The sequence below is a fragment of the Anser brachyrhynchus genome (genome assembly GCF_964034855.1).
Source record: "Anser brachyrhynchus genome assembly, contig: SCAFFOLD_72, whole genome shotgun sequence".
Lineage (NCBI taxonomy): Eukaryota > Metazoa > Chordata > Aves > Anseriformes > Anatidae > Anser > Anser brachyrhynchus.
Window position 1 is genome coordinate 562,383 of NW_027663935.1, and position 20,788 is coordinate 583,170.

General features: G+C 50.2%; 1 long non-coding RNA gene across 1 annotated transcript in view; it reads left to right on the plus strand.

Annotated features, from left to right (window-relative positions):
• Positions 1-20,505, plus strand: part of LOC308186611 — a 126,211-nt gene extending 105,706 nt beyond the window's left edge. The window contains exon 3 of the long non-coding RNA XR_013944138.1: positions 19,951-20,505. This is a non-coding gene — a long non-coding RNA (uncharacterized lncRNA). The remainder of the gene's footprint in view (positions 1-19,950) is intronic.
• Positions 20,506-20,788: the final 283 nt, after the last annotated feature.

Here is a 20,788-nt window from a genome sequence, read left to right on the forward strand (position 1 = left end):
GGCACCAGTGGGGATGCACTGCAGTGAGTCCAGTGAGTGCACTGGCACCACTGGGGAAGCAGTGCAGTGAGTCCAGAGAGTGCAGAGGCACCACTGGTGATGCAGTTTAGTGAGTCCAGAGAGTGCACTGGCACCACTGGGGATGCAGTGCAGTGAGTCCAGTGAGTGTACTGGCACCACTGGGGATGCACTGCAGTGAGTCCAGAGAGTGCACTGGCACCACTGAAAATGCACTTCAGTGAGTCCAGAGAGTGCACTGGCACCACTGGGGATGCACTGCAGTGAGTCCAGAGAGGGCACTGGCACCACTGGGGATGCAGTGCTGTGACTCCAGAGAGTGCACTGGCACCACTGGGGATGCAGTGCAGTGAGTCCAGAGAGTGCACTGGCACCACTGCGGATGCGGTGCCGGGAGTCCAGAGAGTGCTTTGGCACCAGTGGGGATGCACTGCAGTTACTCCAGAGACTGCACTGGCACCACTGGGGATGCAGCGCAGTGAGTCCAGAGAGTGCACTGGCACCACTGGGGATGCAGTGCAGTGAGTCCAGAGAGTGCACTGGCACCACTGGGGTAGCAGTGCAGTGAGTCCAGAGAGTGCACTGGCACCACTGGAGATGCACTGCAGTGAATCCAGTGAGTGCACTGGCACCACTGGGGATACAGTGCAGTGAGTCCAGAGAGTGCACTGGCACCACTGGGGATCCAGTGCAGTGAGTCTAGAGAGTGCACTGGCACCACTGGGGATGCATTGCAGTGAGTCCAGAGAGTGCACTGGCACCACTGGGGATGCAGTACAGTGAGTCCAGTGAGTGCACTGGTACCACTGGGGATGTAGTGCAGTGACTCGAGAGAGTGCACTTGCACCACTGGGGATGCAGTGCAGTGAGTCCAGAGAGTGCACTGGCACCACTGGGGATGCACTGCAGTGAGTCCAGAGAGTGCACTGGCACCACTGGGGATGCAGTGCAGTGAGTCCAGAGAGTGCACTGGCACCACTGGTGATGCACTGCAGTGAGTCCAGAGATTGCACTGGCACCACTGTGGATGCAGTGCAGTGAGTCCAGAGACTTCACTGGCACCACTGGGCATGCCGAGAAGTGAGTGCAGAGAGTGCACTGGCACCACTGGGGATGCAGTGCAGTGAGTCCAGAGAGTGCACTGGCACCACTGGGGATGCATTGCAGTGAGTCCAGAGAGTTCACTGGTACCACTGGGGATGCACTGCAGTGAGTCCAGAGAGTGCACTGGCACCACTGAGAATGCACTTCAGTGAGTCCAGAGAGTGCACTGGCACCACTGGGGATGCACTGCAGTGAGTCCAGAGAGTGCACTGGCACCACTGTGGATGCAGTGCAGTGAGTCCAGAGACTTCACTGGCACCACTGGGCATGCAGAGAAGTGAGTGCAGAGAGTGCACTGGCACCACTGGGGATGCAGTGCAGTGAGTCCAGAGAGTGCACTGGCACCACTGGGTATGCAGTGCAGTGAGTCCAGAGAGTTCACTGGTACCACCTGTGATGCAGTGCAGTGAGTCCAGAGAGTGCACTGGCACCAATGGGGCTGCAGTGCAGTGAGTCCAAAGAGTGCACTGGCACCACTGGGAATGCACTGCAGTGAGTCCAGAGAGTGCACTGGCACCACTGGTGATGCAGTACAGTGAGTCCAGAGAGTGCACTGGCACCACTGGGGATGCAGTGCAGTGAGTCCAGAGAGTGCACTGGCACCACTGGGGATGCACTGCAGTGAGTCCAGAGAGTACACTGGCACCAGTGGGGATGCAGTGCAGTGAGTCCAGAGAGTGCACTGGCACCACTGGGGATGCACTGCAGTGAGACCAGAGAGTGCACTGGCACCACTGGGGATGTAGTGCAGTGACTCGAGAGAGTGCACTGGCACCACTGGGGATGCAGTGCAGTGAGTCCAGAGAGTACACTGGCACCAGTGGGGATGCAGTGCAGTGAGTCCAGAGAGTGCACTGGCACCACTGGGGATGCAGTGCAGTCAGTCCAGTGAGTGCACTGGCACCACTGGGGGTGCAGTACAGTGAGTCCAGAGAGTGCACTGGCACCACTGGGGATGCACTGCAGTGAGTCCACAGAGTGCACTAGCACCACTGGGGATGCAGTGCAGTGAGTCCAGAGAGTGCGCTGGAACCACTGGGGATGCAGTGCAGTGAGTCCAGAGAGTGCACTGGCACCAGTGGGGATGCAGTGCAGTGAGTCCAGTGAGTGCACTGGCACCACTGGGGATGCAGTGCAGTGAGTCCAGAGAGTGCACTGGCACCACTGGGGAAGCAGTGCTGTGACTCCAGAGAGCGCACAGGCACCACTGGGGATGCAGTGCAGTGAGTCCAGAGAGTGCACTGGCACCACTGGGGATGCACTGCAGTGAGCCCAGAGAGTGCACTGGCACCAGTGGGGATGCACTGCAGTGAGTCCAGAGAGTGCACTGGCACCACTGAGAATGCACTTCAGTGAGTCCAGAGACTGCACTGGCACCACTGGGGATGCAGTGCAGTGAGTCCAGAGATTGCACTGGCACCACTGGGGATGCAGTGCTGTGACTCCAGAGAGCGCACAGGCACCACTGGGGATGCAGTGCAGTGAGTCCAGAGAGTGCACTGGCACCACTGGGGATGCACTGCAGTGAGCCCAGAGAGTGCACTGGCACCAGTGGGGATGCACTGCAGTGAGTCCAGTGAGTGCACTGGCACCACTGGGGAAGCAGTGCAGTGAGTCCAGAGAGTGCACTGGCACCACTGGTGATGCAGTTTAGTGAGTCCAGAGAGTGCACTGGCACCACTGGGGATGCAGTGCAGTGAGTCCAGTGAGTGTACTGGCACCATTGGGGATGCACTGCAGTGAGTCCAGAGAGTGCACTGGCACCACTGAGAATGCACTTCAGTGAGTCCAGAGAGTGCACTGGCACCACTGGGGATGCACTGCAGTGAGTCCAGAGAGTGCACTGGCACCACTGGGGATGCAGTGCTGTGACTCCAGAGAGTGCACTGGCACCACTGGGGTGCAGTGCAGTGAGTCCAGAGAGTGCACTGGCACCACTGGGGATGCAGTGCAGTGAGTCCACAGAGTGCACTGGCACCACTGGGGATGCAGTGCAGTTAGTCCAGAGAGTGCACTGGCACCAGTGGGGCTGCAGTGCAGTGAGTCCACAGAGTGCACTGGCACCACTGGGGATGCAGTGCAGTGAGTCCAGAGAGTGCACTGGCACCACTGGGGATGCACTGCAGTGAATCCAGTGAGTGCACTGGCACCACTGGGGATGCAGTGCAGTGAGTCCAGAGAGTGCACTGGCACCACAGATGATGCAGTACAGTGAGTCCAGTGAGTGCACTGGTACCACTGGGGATGTAGTGCAGTGACTCGAGAGAGTGCACTTGCACCACTGGGGATGCAGTGCAGTGAGTCCAGAGAGTGCACTGGCACCACTGGGGATGCACTGCAGTGAGTCCAGAGAGTGCACTGGCACCACTGGGGATGCACTGCAGTGAGTCCAGAGAGTGCACTGGCACCACTGGGGATGCACTGCAGTGAGTCCAGAGATTGCACTGGCACCACTGTGGATGCAGTGCAGTGAGTCCAGAGACTTCACTGGCACCACTGGGAATGCAGAGAAGTGAGTGCAGAGAGTGCACTGGCACCACTGGGGATGCAGTGCAGTGAGTCCAGAGAGTGCACTGGCACCACTGGGGATGCAGTGCAGTGAGTCCAGAGAGTGCACTGGCACCACCTGTGATGCAGTGCAGTGAGTCCAGAGAGTGCACTGGCACCAATGGGGCTGCAGTGCAGTGAGTCCAAAGAGTGCACTGGCACCACTGGGAATGCACTGCAGTGAGTCCAGAGAGTGCACTGGCACCACTGGTGATGCAGTACAGTGAGTCCAGAGAGTGCACTGGCACCACTGGGGATGCACTGCAGTGAGTCCAGAGAGTGCACTGGCACCACTGGGGATGCACTACAGTGAGTCCAGAGATTGCACTGGCACCACTGGGGATGCAGTGCAGTGAGTCCAGAGAGTGCACTGGCACCACTGGGGATGCACTGCAGTTACTCCAGAGAGTGCACTGGCACCACTGGGGATGCAGTGCAGTGAGTCCAGAGAGTGCACTGGCACCACTGGGGATGCACTGCAGTGAGTCCAGAGAGTACACTGGCACCAGTGGGGATGCAGTGCAGTGAGTCCAGAGAGTGCACTGGCAGCACTGGGGATGCAGTGCAGTGAGTCCAGAGAGTACACTGGCACCACTGGGGATGCAGTTCAGTGAGTCCAGAGAGTGCACTGGCACCACTGGGGATGCAGTGCAGTGAGTCCAGAGAGTGCACTGGCACCACTGAGAATGCACTTCAGTGAGTCCAGAGAGTGCACTGGCACCACTGGGGATGCACTGCAGTGAGTCCAGAGATTGCACTGGCACCACTGGGGATGCAGTGCTGTGACTCCAGAGAGCGCACAGGCACCACTGGGGATGCAGTGCAGTGAGTCCAGAGAGTGCACTGGCACCACTGGGGATGCACTGCAGTGAGCCCAGAGAGTGCACTGGCACCAGTGGGGATGCACTGCAGTGAGTCCAGTGAGTGCACTGGCACCACTGGGGAAGCAGTGCAGTGAGTCCAGAGAGTGCAGAGGCACCACTGGTGATGCAGTTTAGTGAGTCCAGAGAGTGCACTGGCACCACTGGGGATGCAGTGCAGTGAGTCCAGTGAGTGTACTGGCACCACTGGGGATGCACTGCAGTGAGTCCAGAGAGTGCACTGGCACCACTGAGAATGCACTTCAGTGAGTCCAGAGAGTGCACTGGCACCACTGGGGATGCACTTCAGTGAGTCCAGAGAGTGCACTGGCACCACTGGGGATGCACTGCAGTGAGTCCAGAGAGTGCACTGGCACCACTGGGGATGCAGTGCTGTGACTCCAGAGAGTGCACTGGCACCACTGGGGATGCTAGGCCTAGGAAGTGCTGGGGGAAGAACGTTAGGTTTACTCCTGTAAATATTACCCCGAAGTGGGCTTTTGTTCATGTTTGGTGTAGGGTAAACCCAGTGAGTAGTGGGAATCAGTGAGTAAATCCTGCTAGAATGGCAAAGACGGCGCCTATGGATAGGACGTAGTGGAAGTGGGCAACTACGTAGTACGTGTCGTGCAGGGCGATGTCTAGGGAAGAGTTTGCAAGAACGATTCCTGTTAATCCTCCGATGGTAAATAGGAAGATAAATCCTAGAGCTCATAGTATTGGGGGGGGTCTCATTTGATTGTTCCTCCGTGCAGGGTGGCTAGTCAGCTAAATACTTTGATTCCGGTAGGGATGGCAATGATTATAGTGGCTGATGTAAAGTAGGCTCGGGTATCAACGTCTATTCCTACTGTAAACATGTGGTGAGCTCAGACGATGAATCCTAGGAAGCCGATGGATAGTATGGCTCAGACTATTCCCATGTAGCCGAAGGGCTCCTTTTTGCCTGAGTAGTACGTGACTACGTGTGAGATGATTCCGAACCCCGGTAGGATCAGAATATAGACTTCTGGGTGTCCGAAGAATCAGAATAGGTGTTGGTACAGGATTGGGTCTCCTCCTCCAGCGGGGTCGAAGAATGTGGTGTTTAGGTTTCGATCAGTTAGTAATATTGTAATACCGGCGGCGAGTACGGGGAGTGATAGAAGGAGTAGGATGGCGGTAATTAGTACGGATCAGACAAATAGTGGGGTTTGGTATTGTGAGAGTGCGGGGGGTTTTATGTTGATGGCTGTGGTGATAAAGTTGATGGCCCCAAGGATGGAGGAGATACCGGCTAAGTGGAGTGAGAAGATAGCCAGGTCTACTGAAGCTCCGGCGTGGGCAAGGTTACCTGCTAGGGGAGGGTAGACAGTTCAGCCTGTGCCGGCGCCAGCTTCTACAGTGGATGAGGCTAGTAGGAGGAGGAATGATGGGGGGAGGAGTCAAAAGCTTATGTTGTTTATTCGCGGGAATGCTATGTCGGGGGCACCGATTATGAGGGGGACTAATCAGTTGCCGAATCCTCCGATCATGATGGGTATGACTATAAAGAAGCTTATTACAAAGGCGTGAGCGGTAACGATTACATTGTAAATTTGGTCGTCGCCTAGGAGAGTTCCTGGTTGTCCTAGTTCTGCGCGGATTAATAGGCTGAGTGCGGTGCCGACTATTCCTGCTCATGCCCCGAAGATGAGGTACAGGGTGCCAATATCCTTATGGTTAGTGGAAAATAGTCATCGGTTGATGAAGGTGACGGGTAAGATGGCTGAGTGTTGAAGCGTTAGGCTGTAGTCCTTTTTACAGAGGTTTAATTCCTCTTCTTATCGGCTCTGTAGTGAAATTCATGTTGAGTTGCAAGCTCATCGATGCGCACTAGGGTGCGTCAGGGTCTTTGTAGGCAGAAGCCAATTGGTTTAGGCATTTAGCTGTTAACTAGAGTTTTGTGGGATCGAAGCCCATCTGTCTAGGGAGGCTTTAGCTTAATTAAAGCGTCTGACTTGCATTCAGAAGATACAGGTTAATATTCTGTAAGTCTTAATGTGCAGAAACTAAGAGGGTTTAACTCTTATTTAAGGCTTTGAAGGCCTTCGGTTTGGGGTGTTATCCTAAGTTTCTAGACAATGGCATGTATTATTGGGGACAGGGGAAGTAAGAGGATTGATAGTGAGGCAAGGACCGCAGTAGGTGTGCTTGGGGCTTTGCTAGTGTATCATTGTTTTATGTGGTTAGAGGAGTTGGGGGGAAGGGTAATTGTTGAGTGGTATGCGAGGCGTAGGTAGAAGAAGAGGCTGAGCAGTGATAGCATGGCAATTGCCATGGCTGCTGGTGTTATTTCCTGTTTAGTTAGTTCTTGGATGATAAGTCACTTTGGTATAAAGCCTGTTAATGGGGGGAGGCCTGCTAGGGATAAAAGTACTAGTATTAGGGTGGCGTTTAGCACTGGGGTTTTTGTTCATGAGGTTGTGATCATGGATAGGTTAAGGGCTTTGATTTTGTTAAGGGCTAGGAATACGGCTGATGTTATGATTGTGTATAGGTAGAAGGTAAGTAAGGCCAATTTGGGGCTGTAAACTAGGATGATGGCGATTCAGCCTAAGTGGGAGATGGACGAGAAGGCTAGGATTTTGCGTGTTTGTGTTTGGTTCAGTCCTATTCAGCCTCCTAGTGCTGTTGAGGCTAGGGCCATGGCGGTGAGTAGAGCTGGGTCGAGGGATTTGGATGTTAGTAGGAGCAGGGTTAGTGGGGGGAATTTTATGAGGGTCGAGAGTAGCAGGGCTGTTATTAGTGGCGATCCTTGTAGTACTTCTGGGAATCAGAAGTGAAATGGCACTAGGCCCAGTTTAATAGCGATTGCTGCTGTCAGTAGTAGACAGGAGGTTGGGTGGTTTATTTGTGTGATGTCTCATTGGCCGGTGACTCAGGCATTGGTTATGCTAGAGAATAGGACCAGGGCGGAAGCAGCTGCTTGGGTTAGGAAGTATTTCGTTGCGGCTTCTACTGCTCGTGGGTGGTGGGATTTGGCAATTAGGGGAATGATGGCTAGTGCGTTGATCTCCAGTCCTGTCCAGGCCAGAACTCAGTGGTTGCTGGAAATTGTGATTGTGGTGCCCAAGATGAGGCTGAAGGTTATGATTGGGGTCGCGTAAGGGTTCATTAGTAGAGGAGGGGGTTAAACCATCATTTTCGGGGTATGGGCCCGATAGCTTGATTAGCTGACTCTACTAGAAAATAATATAAGGGAAGTATGGAGAATTTTGATTTCTCTTGTGTGGGTTCAATTCCTACTTTTCTAAGGTCAACAGGAAATGAGAGGGCTGTTATACCTCTATGTTCACTTTATCATAGTGACCCTTTGTAGTTCAGGCACATTTCCTTATGTAAGGAGGTAGGCCTGCATAGCAGATAGGTATGCTGATGTGTCAGAGGCACAGAGCTAGTGTGAGGGGTAGGAAGTTTTTTCATAGTAGGTGCATTAGTTGGTCATATCGGAATCGTGGGTATGAAGCTCGGACCCATAAGAAACCAGAAGATAGTAGGAGGACTTTTGTGGCTAGGATGACGGGGAATAGTTCTGTGGGTGGCCCTAGGGCGCTTCGGTTTAGGAATATGATGGCTGTAAGTGTATTTATTAGCATAATGTTCGCATATTCAGCTAGGAAGAATAAGGCGAAGGGTCCTGCGGCGTATTCAATGTTAAACCCTGAGACTAGCTCAGATTCACCCTCTGTGAGGTCAAAAGGAGCTCGGTTTGTCTCTGCTAGGGTGGATACGTATCATATTATTGCTAGGGGTCATGAGGAGAAAATGAAGTATAGAGGCTCCTGTGCGACGGCAAAGGAGCTGAGTGTGTAGCTTCCGCTTAGTATGATTATTGATAGCAGGATTATGGCCAGTGTCACTTCGTATGAAATGGTCTGTGCTACTGCCCGTAGGGCTCCGATTAGTGCGTATTTTGAGTTCGAGGCTCAGCCTGATCATAGGACTGAGTAGACGGCTAGGCTTGACATGGCTATTAGGAAGAGAACTCCGAGGTTTAGATCTGCTAGGGGAAATGGGAGTGGTAGTGGTGCTCAAGTGGTGAGGGCTAGGACAAGGGCTAGTATTGGTATCAGAATGAATAGAAGTGGGGAAGAGGTAGAGGGTCGGATGGGCTCTTTGGTAAATAGTTTCAGTCCGTCCGCAAATGGTTGAAGTAGGCCAAAAGGCCCAACAACGTTAGGGCCTTTGCGGGATTGTATGTAGCTTAGGATTTTCCGTTCTACTAGGGTTAGGAAGGCTACGGCAATCAGGATTGGGATGATGTATAGGAGGGATATAATGAGGCAGCTTAGTGTTGTTATTTGAATCATGGGTGAAGCTAGGGAGAGGATTTGAACCTCTGGGGAAAGGGCTTAAGCCTTCTGCACTTGCCGGGCTCTGCCACTCTAGCTGGTCCTTTTCTAGGATTGAAAGTGGTGGGGGAAGGCCCTCTTCACGGTTTAGTTGGTTTCACTGCTTAGAGGGGGGGGGGCGTGCTTGTGGTATTGGCCCCACTTTCCCGGTCCTTTCGTACTGGGGAGAGTGTGTCATAGATAGAAACCGACCTGGATTGCTCCGGTCTGAACTCAGATCACGTAGGACTGTTGATGGTTTAGTCGGCCTGGGATTGCGTCTGTTTTAACTCCGAGCGTTGGGACTGCTCAGGAGTGGAGTACGTCTCCTGCAGTAATGATCACGCGGATGGGGGATTCTATTGGGATAACTACGCGGTGGTCAACTTCTAGCAGTCGGAAGTGGCTGTTGGGTAAGTCTGGGGTGGGCACTATGTAGGAGTCGAATGATAGGTCTTTGAAGTCTGTGTATTCGTAGCTTCAGTATCATTGGTGGCCGATGGCTTTTAGGGTGAGGTCTGGTTCATCGATTTTGTCCATTATGTAGAGGATTTGTAGGGATGGGAGGGCGAGGAGTACCAGGACGATAGCAGGTAGGATTGTCCAGATCAGCTCTACTTCTTGGGCGTCTACAGCATTGGACGAGAGTTTTTCTGTTAGTATGTGGGCTAAAAGGTAGAGAACTAGGCTGCAGATAGCTAGGGCAACGATTAGGGCGTGGTCGTGGAATTCAACGAGTTCTTCTATGATGGGTGATGAGGCGTCTTGGAATCCTAGTTGGGAGTGGTTGGCCACATGAGATGTACAGGATTTTTACCTGTGATTTAGTCTTGACAAGGCTATGTAATTGGTTTACTAACGTCTCATAAGAAAGAAGCATGAGCGGTGAATGCAGTTGGCTTGAAACCAGCATGTGAGGGTTCGATTCCTTCCTTTCTTGTACTTGGACGAAGGCCGGTTCCTCGAAAGTATGGTATGGGGGAGGGCAGCCGTGGATTCATTCAACGTTTGTGGTAGTTAGTTCTGGTTGTAGGACTTTTCGTTTGGCCGAAAAGGCTTCTCAGATGATGAATATTAGTATGATTACGGCTACTATTGAGATTAGGGAGCCGATGGAGGAAATGGTGTTTCATAGTGTGTAGGCGTCGGGATAGTCCGAGTATCGTCGGGGTATTCCTGCTAGGCCTAGGAAGTGCTGGGGGAAGAACGTTAGGTTTACTCCTGTAAATATTACCCCGAAGTGGGCTTTTGCTCATGTTTGGTGTAGGGTAAACCCAGTGAGTAGTGGGAATCAGTGAGTAAATCCTGCTAGAATGGCAAAGACGGCGCCTATGGATAGGACGTAGTGGAAGTGGGCAACTACGTAGTACGTGTCGTGCAGGGCGATGTCTAGGGAAGAGTTTGCAAGAACGATTCCTGTTAATCCTCCGATGGTAAATAGGAAGATAAATCCTAGAGCTCATAGTATTGGGGGGGTCTCATTTGATTGTTCCTCCGTGCAGGGTGGCTAGTCAGCTAAATACTTTGATTCCGGTAGGGATGGCAATGATTATAGTGGCTGATGTAAAGTAGGCTCGGGTATCAACGTCTATTCCTACTGTAAACATGTGGTGAGCTCAGATGATGAATCCTAGGAAGCCGATGGATAGTATGGCTCAGACTATTCCCATGTAGCCGAAGGGCTCCTTTTTGCCTGAGTAGTACGTGACTACGTGTGAGATGATTCCAAACCCCGGTAGGATCAGAATATAGACTTCTGGGTGTCCGAAGAATCAGAATAGGTGTTGGTACAGGATTGGGTCTCCTCCTCCAGCGGGGTCGAAGAATGTGGTGTTTAGGTTTCAATCAGTTAGTAATATTGTAATACCGGCGGCGAGTACGGGGAGTGATAGAAGGAGTAGGATGGCGGTAATTAGTACGGATCAGACAAATAGTGGGGTTTGGTATTGTGAGAGTGCGGGGGGTTTTATGTTGATGGCTGTGGTGATAAAGTTGATGGCCCCAAGGATGGAGGAGATACCGGCTAAGTGGAGTGAGAAGATAGCCAGGTCTACTGAAGCTCCGGCGTGGGCAAGGTTACCTGCTAGGGGAGGGTAGACAGTTCAGCCTGTGCCGGCGCCAGCTTCTACAGTGGATGAGGCTAGTAGGAGGAGGAATGATGGGGGGAGGAGTCAAAAGCTTATGTTGTTTATTCGCGGGAATGCTATGTCGGGGGCACCGATTATGAGGGGGACTAATCAGTTGCCGAATCCTCCGATCATGATGGGTATGACTATAAAGAAGCTTATTACAAAGGCGTGAGCGGTAACGATTACATTGTAAATTTGGTCGTCGCCTAGGAGAGTTCCTGGTTGTCCTAGTTCTGCGCGGATTAATAGGCTGAGTGCGGTGCCGACTATTCCTGCTCATGCCCCGAAGATGAGGTACAGGGTGCCAATATCCTTATGGTTAGTGGAAAATAGTCATCGGTTGATGAAGGTGACGGGTAAGATGGCTGAGTGTTGAAGCGTTAGGCTGTAGTCCTTTTTACAGAGGTTTAATTCCTCTTCTTATCGGCTCTGTAGTGAAATTCATGTTGAGTTGCAAGCTCATCGATGCGCACTAGGGTGCGTCAGGGTCTTTGTAGGCAGAAGCCAATTGGTTTAGGCATTTAGCTGTTAACTAGAGTTTTGTGGGATCGAAGCCCATCTGTCTAGGGAGGCTTTAGCTTAATTAAAGCGTCTGACTTGCATTCAGAAGATACAGGTTAATATTCTGTAAGTCTTAATGTGCAGAAACTAAGAGGGTTTAACTCTTATTTAAGGCTTTGAAGGCCTTCGGTTTGGGGTGTTATCCTAAGTTTCTAGACAATGGCATGTATTATTGGGGACAGGGGAAGTAAGAGGATTGATAGTGAGGCAAGGACCGCAGTAGGTGTGCTTGGGGCTTTGCTAGTGTATCATTGTTTTATGTGGTTAGAGGAGTTGGGGGGAAGGGTAATTGTTGAGTGGTATGCGAGGCGTAGGTAGAAGAAGAGGCTGAGCAGTGATAGCATGGCAATTGCCATGGCTGCTGGTGTTATTTCCTGTTTAGTTAGTTCTTGGATGATAAGTCACTTTGGTATAAAGCCTGTTAATGGGGGGAGGCCTGCTAGGGATAAAAGTACTAGTATTAGGGTGGCGTTTAGCACTGGGGTTTTTGTTCATGAGGTTGTGATCATGGATAGGTTAAGGGCTTTGATTTTGTTAAGGGCTAGGAATACGGCTGATGTTATGATTGTGTATAGGTAGAAGGTAAGTAAGGCCAATTTGGGGCTGTAAACTAGGATGATGGCGATTCAGCCTAAGTGGGAGATGGACGAGAAGGCTAGGATTTTGCGTGTTTGTGTTTGGTTCAGTCCTATTCAGCCTCCTAGTGCTGTTGAGGCTAGGGCCATGGCGGTGAGTAGAGCTGGGTCAAGGGATTTGGATGTTAGTAGGAGCAGGGTTAGTGGGGGGAATTTTATGAGGGTCGAGAGTAGCAGGGCTGTTATTAGTGGCGATCCTTGTAGTACTTCTGGGAATCAGAAGTGAAATGGCACTAGGCCCAGTTTAATAGCGATTGCTGCTGTCAGTAGTAGACAGGAGGTTGGGTGGTTTATTTGTGTGATGTCTCATTGGCCGGTGACTCAGGCATTGGTTATGCTAGAGAATAGGACCAGGGCGGAAGCAGCTGCTTGGGTTAGGAAGTATTTCGTTGCGGCTTCTACTGCTCGTGGGTGGTGGGATTTGGCAATTAGGGGAATGATGGCTAGTGCGTTGATCTCCAGTCCTGTCCAGGCCAGAACTCAGTGGTTGCTGGAAATTGTGATTGTGGTGCCCAAGATGAGGCTGAAGGTTATGATTGGGGTCGCGTAAGGGTTCATTAGTAGAGGAGGGGGTTAAACCATCATTTTCGGGGTATGGGCCCGATAGCTTGATTAGCTGACTCTACTAGAAAATAATATAAGGGAAGTATGGAGAATTTTGATTTCTCTTGTGTGGGTTCAATTCCTACTTTTCTAAGGTCAACAGGAAATGAGAGGGCTGTTATACCTCTATGTTCACTTTATCATAGTGACCCTTTGTAGTTCAGGCACATTTCCTTATGTAAGGAGGTAGGCCTGCATAGCAGATAGGTATGCTGATGTGTCAGAGGCACAGAGCTAGTGTGAGGGGTAGGAAGTTTTTTCATAGTAGGTGCATTAGTTGGTCATATCGGAATCGTGGGTATGAAGCTCGGACCCATAAGAAACCAGAAGATAGTAGGAGGACTTTTGTGGCTAGGATGACGGGGAATAGTTCTGTGGGTGGCCCTAGGGCGCTTGGGTTTAGGAATATGATGGCTGTAAGTGTATTTATTAGCATAATGTTCGCATATTCAGCTAGGAAGAATAAGGCGAAGGGTCCTGCGGCGTATTCAACGTTAAACCCTGAGACTAGCTCAGATTCACCCTCTGTGAGGTCAAAAGGAGCTCGGTTTGTCTCTGCTAGGGTGGATACGTATCATATTATTGCTAGGGGTCATGAGGAGAAAATGAAGTATAGAGGCTCCTGTGCGATGGCAAAGGAGCTGAGTGTGTAGCTTCCGCTTAGTATGATTATTGATAGCAGGATTATGGCCAGTGTCACTTCGTATGAAATGGTCTGTGCTACTGCCCGTAGGGCTCCGATTAGTGCGTATTTTGAGTTCGAGGCTCAGCCTGATCATAGGACTGAGTAGACGGCTAGGCTTGACATGGCTATTAGGAAGAGAACTCCGAGGTTTAGATCTGCTAGGGGAAATGGGAGTGGTAGTGGTGCTCAAGTGGTGAGGGCTAGGACAAGGGCTAGTATTGGTATCAGAATGAATAGAAGTGGGGAAGAGGTAGAGGGTCGGATGGGCTCTTTGGTAAATAGTTTCAGTCCGTCCGCAAATGGTTGAAGTAGGCCAAAAGGCCCGACAACGTTAGGGCCTTTGTGGGATTGTATGTAGCTTAGGATTTTCCGTTCTACTAGGGTTAGGAAGGCTACGGCAATCAGGATTGGGATGATGTATAGGAGGGATATAACGAGGCAGCTTAGTGTTGTTATTTGAATCATGGGTGAAGCTAGGGAGAGGATTTGAACCTCTGGGGAAAGGGCTTAAGCCTTCTGCACTTGCCGGGCTCTGCCACTCTAGCTGGTCCTTTTCTAGGATTGAAAGTGGTGGGGGAAGGCCCTCTTCACGGTTTAGTTGGTTTCACTGCTTAGAGGGGGGGGGCGTGCTTGTGGTATTGGCCCCACTTTCCCGGTCCTTTCGTACTGGGGAGAGTGTGTCATAGATAGAAACCGACCTGGATTGCTCCGGTCTGAACTCAGATCACGTAGGACTGTTAATCGTTGAACAAACGAACCCTTAATAGCGGCTGCACCATTAGGATGTCCTGATCCAACATCGAGGTCGTAAACCCCCCTGTCGATATGGGCTCTTGAGGGGGATTGCGCTGTTATCCCTGGGGTAGCTTGGTCCATTAATCAATTATATTGGGTCTGGTCACTGTTAGCACTTTGAGGGGTAGCTCTAGGTAAAGAGGTATGGTCTTGTTTTTGGAGGATTTGTTCTCCTCCAAGGTCGCCCCAACCGAAAAATATCGACCAGGCTCTGCGATGGTAGTGGCCCCAGTGGGGTTGATTGAGGATTCGCGGTGGTCGTTGATTTTTAAGTTCCACAGGGTCTTCTCGTCTTATGTTCACATCCCCGCTTTTGCACGGGGAGATCAATTTCACTGATTATCTGTGAGAGACAGTTAAGACCTCGTTTAGCCATTCATACAAGTCTCGATTTATGGGACAATTGATTGCGCTACCTTTGCACGGTTAGGATACCGCGGCCGTTAAACCTAAGTCACCGGGCAGGCATCACCTTCAATACTTGTTTAATTTGCTGAAGGCTATGTTTTTGGTAAACAGTCGGGCCTTATTAATTTGCCGAGTTCCTTTCACAGATTTTAATCGCTCCTATAGGCGCTCCTGAGTCGGGTTAACAGGGTTAGTTAATACGTGGTCTTGTAGGGGTTTTTGTATCTGTCTAGGTCTGTTAATAATGTTTCTATGTAAGCTTGCGCCGTTAGAGGGGTGTGGCCCTGTACATGAGGGGCCTAGGATGATTCCTAGGATTGTTATGAGGATGGCAGCGGTTTTGGTGATAAGGGGTATGGTTATTGGGGGGGTTTTGGTTGGTGTGATGAAAGAGGTAATGATTATTCCTGCTGTAATGCTGCCTAGGGCGAGTCGGGTTAGGGGGGCGGTGATTAGTGGGTTGTTTTCGTTTATTGATACTATTGGGGGGATTCGGGTTTGTCCAGCTTGGACTAGGATGGTTATGCGGATGCTGTAGGTTGCGGTGAATGCTGTGGCTATAAGGGTTAGGAGTAGGGCTCAAGTATTTAGGTATGATGTGTTTAAGCTTTCGATGATGAGGTCTTTTGAGTAGAATCCGGCTAGGAATGGGGTTCCTATCAGCGCCAGGTTTCCGATGGTTAGGCAGGAAGTAGTGACTGGGAGTATTTTCTGTAGGCCTCCTATCTTTCGGATATCTTGTTCTCCGTTTAGGTTGTGGATGATAGACCCTGAGCATAGGAATAGTATGGCTTTAAAGAAGGCATGGGTTGAGATGTGTAAGAAGGCTAGTTGTGGGAGGTTTAGTCCGATAGTGACTATTATTAGTCCTAGTTGGCTGGATGTTGAGAAAGCAATGATTTTTTTGATGTCATTTTGGGTTAGGGCGCATGTGGCAGCGAATAGGGTTGATAGAGCACCTAGGCATAGGCAGGCAGTTAGGGCTGTCTGGTTGGTGGCTAGCAGGGGGTGCATGCGGATGAGCAGGAAGATTCCGGCTACTACTATGGTACTGGAGTGCAGTAGGGCTGATACTGGGGTGGGGCCTTCTATTGCTGCGGGCAGTCATGGGTGGAGTCCAAATTGGGCGGATTTTCCTGCGGCTGCGAGGATTAATCCTATGAGGGGGAGGATTGGGGTTTGGTGGGGGTGTACGGCTTGTTGGATCTCTCAGGTGTTGAATGTTGAAGCTAGTCATGCTATGCTCAGGATCAGTCCGATGTCTCCGATTCGGTTGTAGATTACGGCTCGTAGGGCGGCGGTGTTGGCATCTGCTCGGCCTTGTCATCAGCCGATGAGAAGGAAGGACATGATTCGTACTCCTTCCCAGCCTACGAATAGGAGGAATATGTTGTTTGCGGTTGTTAGGAGGAGTATGGCGACTAGGAATGTCAGTAGGTAGGTGAAAAATTTTGTTACGTATGGCTCTGAGGCCATGTATCATATGGCGAATTGTAGGATTGATCATGTTACAAATAGGGCGATTGGAAGAAATGTTATTGAGTATTGGTCTATTTTTAGGCTCAGGGGGATTTTAAAGTTTATAATGAATTTTCACTCCCAGTGGCAGGTGACAGATTCTACTCCCGAGTAGATGAATGCGGTTGTAGGGGCTAGGCTAATTAGGAATGCGGTTTTAACAGCGCGGGTGGTGGCTTGTGGGGTGTTTTTAAAGTTTTTAAATAGAAATGGCAGGATGATTGGGGTTAGGAGGATTGTCAGCGTGAGTAGTGTGAGGGAGTTGATTAGTAGTGTGGGGTTCACTACTTTTACTTGGATTTGCACCAAGATGGGTGGTTCCTAAGACCAGTGGATTGCTGTTATCCTTTAAAAGTAAGGGGGCTGAGGTTTTAGGCTCAGATGTAAGAGTTAGCAGCTCTTGTTGGTTAAACCCTCCCCTCGGCAGGTAAGAAGGTTTGAACTTCTATTCTTAGAATCACAGTCTAATGTTTGGTTTAAACTATACTTGCATGAGGGGATTCCGGAGATCAGTTCGGGTTTGAGGATTAGGAGGAATATTGGGATAATGTGGAGTGTTATGAGCAGGTGTTCTCGCGTGGTTGAGTTTTGCATAGATGTGATGTGGGAGGGGATTGAGCCTCGTTGGGTCATTAGTAGTATGAATAAGGTGTAGGAGGCGGTTAGTAGGGTTGCGATTCCTGTTAGGATGATCGTGAAGGCAGATCAGTTGAATAAGGTGATTATAATGGTTAGCTCTGCTATGAGGTTTGTTGTTGGGGGTAAGGCTATGTTTGTTAGATTGGCCAGCAATCATCAGGTAGCTATGAGTGGTAGGAGAGGTTGTAGGCCTCGTGTGAGTAGTAGAATTCGGCTGTGCGTACGTTCATAGTTTGTGTTGGCTAGGCAGAATAGTATGGAGGAAGTTAGTCCATGGGAAATTATTAGGATCATTGCCCCTGAGAATGATCAGTGGGTTTGGATTATTCCTGCGGCGATAACTAGGCCTATGTGGCTAACGGATGAATAAGCGATTAGTGATTTTAGGTCTGTCTGTCGTAGGCAGATTGAGCTAGTCATTAGGGCGCCTCATAGGGCCAGGGTTAGGAAGGGGTAGTGCAGGAGGTTGGACAGTGGGCCCATAAATAGAGTGACTTGTATAATTCCGTATCCTCCTAGCTTTAGTAGTAGGGCGGCGAGGAGTATTGAGCCTGCGATGGGTGCTTCTACGTGGGCTTTTGGCAGTCAGAGGTGTAGGCCGTATAGTGGGGCTTTTACTATGAATGCTATGAGCAGTGCTAGACCTGATAGTATTCCTGTCCATGAGGTGGATAGGGTTGGGTGGGTTAGTTGTAGGGTTGGCAGGTGCAGGGTGCCAATTTTCACGTATAGGTGTATGATTGTGATTAGCAGGGGTAGAGAGCTTACTGGCGTGTAGAATAGCAGGTAGATGCCAGCGCTTAGGCGTTCTGGTTGGTTCCCCCATCGGGTGATTAAGATTAGGGTGGGAATGAGGGTTGCTTCAAATGAGATGTAAAATAGTGCTAGTTCTGTGGTGGAAAAGGCTAGTAGGATGAATGGCTGGACTGCGACTAAGGTTGAGATAAAGATTCGTTTGCGTTGTAGGGGTTCTTGTTGCAGGTGGTTTTGGCTTGCTATGATTATGAGTGGGAGTAGTCAGCAGGATAGTACTAGGAGGGGGGATGAGATTTGGTCAATTCCTGTTCAGTTGGATAAAAATTTGTAGGGGTAGTAGGTTGGGATTAATCACTGTAGGCTTAGGGCAGCGATTAGGAGGCTGTATAAGGTGGTGTTAGTCCATAGAAATTTTGGTGGAGACAGCAGGGCTGTTGGAAGAAGTATGATTGTGGGTAGGATGATTTTTAGCATTGCAGGAGGTTTAGGTTGTGTAGATGGTCAGAGCCATGTGTGCGGGTGGAGGCTACTAGGATGGCCAGGCCTGTGCCCGCCTCACACGCTGAGAAGGTTAGCATGAGAATTGGTACCATGGTGAATGAGGAGACTTGGTTTTCGATGGATCATATTGATAGGCCTACGAATATCGATAATATTATGCTTTCAAGGCATAGTAGGGCGGATACTAGGTGGGTTCGGTGGAAGGCTAGCCCTAGTCCGCTGAAAATGAAGGCTGAGTAGAAGCTTAAATGTAGGGGCGACATAAGAAAGTTACAGGGTTGGCTGTAATCTGCTGGGTCGAAACCAGCTATCTTTTTGGTTAGACTAACTTTCTGTTATTCTGCTCATTCTAGGCCCCCTTGAATTCACTCGTAGGCCAGTCCGAGTGTTAGGAGAAGGAGGATCACTACAGTTCAGGTGAGGGTCATTAGGGGGGATTAGAGTTGGACGGCTCATGGCAGGGGGAGTAGGAGGGCGATTTCTAGGTCGAATAGGACGAACAGGATGGCTACTGAGGAAGAATCGGACTGAGAATGGTAATCGAGCAGATCCAAGTGGGTCGAATCCACATTCGTACGGTGAGAGTTTCTCTGAGTCGGGGTTTATTTGGGCGAGTCAGAAGTTTAATGCGGTTAGGGCGGCGCTTAGGATTGATGATAGGGCGAATATGAACATGAGTGCGTTCATTGCTCTCCTCTGGGTTTATACCAGATTCTAGAGATTGGAAGTCAATTGTAATTAATATACTAGAAGAGCAAGATCCTCATCAGTAGATGGTTATGTAGAGGAATAGTCAGATGACGTCTACGAAGTGTCAGTATCAGGCTGCTGCCTCGAATCCGAAGTGGTGGTCTGATGTAAAGTGGAACTTGATCAGTCGGAAGAGGCAGACGGTCAGGAAGGAGGATCCGATGATTACGTGGAGTCCGTGGAATCCAGTGGCAACGAAGAAGGTAGATCCGTAGACGCTATCGGCGATTGAGAATGGGGCTTCGTGGTATTCTATTGCTTGTAGGGCTGTGAAGTAGAATCCCAGGAGGATCGTTAGGGTTAGGGCGTGGATGGCGTGTTTTCGGTTTCCTTCTGTGATGCTGTGATGGGCTCACGTTACGGTAACGCCTGAGGCTAGTAGGATGGCTGTGTTTAGTAGGGGGACTTCTATCGGGTTGAGTGGTTTAATTCCTGTTGGGGGTCATTGGCCTCCTAGTTCTGGGGTTGGGGCCAGGCTCGAGTGGAAGAACGCTCAGAAGAACCCTAAGAAGAAGAATGCTTCGGATGTGATGAAAAGGATTATGCCGTATCGTAGGCCTTTTTGGACTGTGGGAGTGTGATGGCCTTGGAAGGTGCTTTCTCGTACAATGTCTCGTCATCATTGGAGTATTACTAGGAGTATTGAGATGAGGCCTAGGGTTAGTAGTATGGATGAGTTGTAGTGGAATCACATGATTAATCCTGAGGTTGTGAGTAGGGCGGCGGCTGCCCCGAAGATTGGTCAAGGGCTTGGGTCAACTATGTGGTATGAGTGTGCTTGGTGTGCCATTAGATGTTTTCTTGTAAGTATAGGCTTAGAAGGAGCACGAAGACGTAGGCCTGGATTATGGCTACTGCTACTTCTAGGATGGTTAGGAGTAGTAGGATGATTATTGTTAGGATGGATACTGCAGGAAGGGTGGGTATTAATGCAATGGAGGCTGTAGAGATGAGTTGGATGAGTAAGTGTCCTGCTGTAAGGTTGGCTGTAAGGCGGACTCCGAGGGCTAGGGGGCGGATTAGTAGGCTGGTTGTTTCGATCAGGATTAGTGCGGGGATTAGGGGTGTAGGGGTACCTTCGGGTAATAGGTGGGCTAAAGAGGCTGATGGTTGGTTTCGTAGGCCTGTTAGTAGTGTGGCGAGCCATAGTGGGAAGGCTAGGGCTATGTTCATAGATAGTTGGGTGGTTGGGGTGAATGTATATGGAAGGAGGCCTAGAAGGTTGATTGTAAGAAGTATGATTATTAGGGATGTAAATATTATGGCTCATTTGTGGCCATTTTTGTTGAGTGGGACTATTAGTTGTTTTGTGATTAGGTGAAGGAGTCATGTTTGGATAGTAGAAAGGCGGTTGTTGATTCATCGGTTGTTTGGGGACGGGAATAGTAGGGCTGGGAAGAGTAGGGATAGTAGGATTAAGGGGATGCCAAATAGATTGGGGCTGGAAAATTGGTCAAAGAAGCTTAGGTTCATGGTCAGGATCATGGTGTGGGTTTGGTAGTGAGGGAGGTCTTATTTGATGGGGGGTTGGTTGTGGTGAAGGCTAGTAGTTTTGGTTGGATGAGGAGTGCTAGGGTTAATCAGGTTATAATTATGATTGAAAATCATGGTGCGGGGTTAAGCTGTGGCATATCATTAAGGAGGGGGAAGTCCCTCTTTGGCTAGCTTAAAAGGCTAGTGCTGTTGCATAGCTTCTTAATGATTAGGATGATGATAGAAGGGACGATCAGGCCTCGAAATGTGGGAGTGGGGTTGATTCTACTACAATGGGTATGTAGCTGTGATTAGCCCCGCAAATTTCTGAGCATTGTCCGTAAAAAATCCCAGGCCGGGTGGTAATGAATGAAGTTTGGTTTAGTCGGCCTGGGATTGCGTCTGTTTTAACTCCGAGCGTTGGGACTGCTCAGGAGTGGAGTACGTCTCCTGC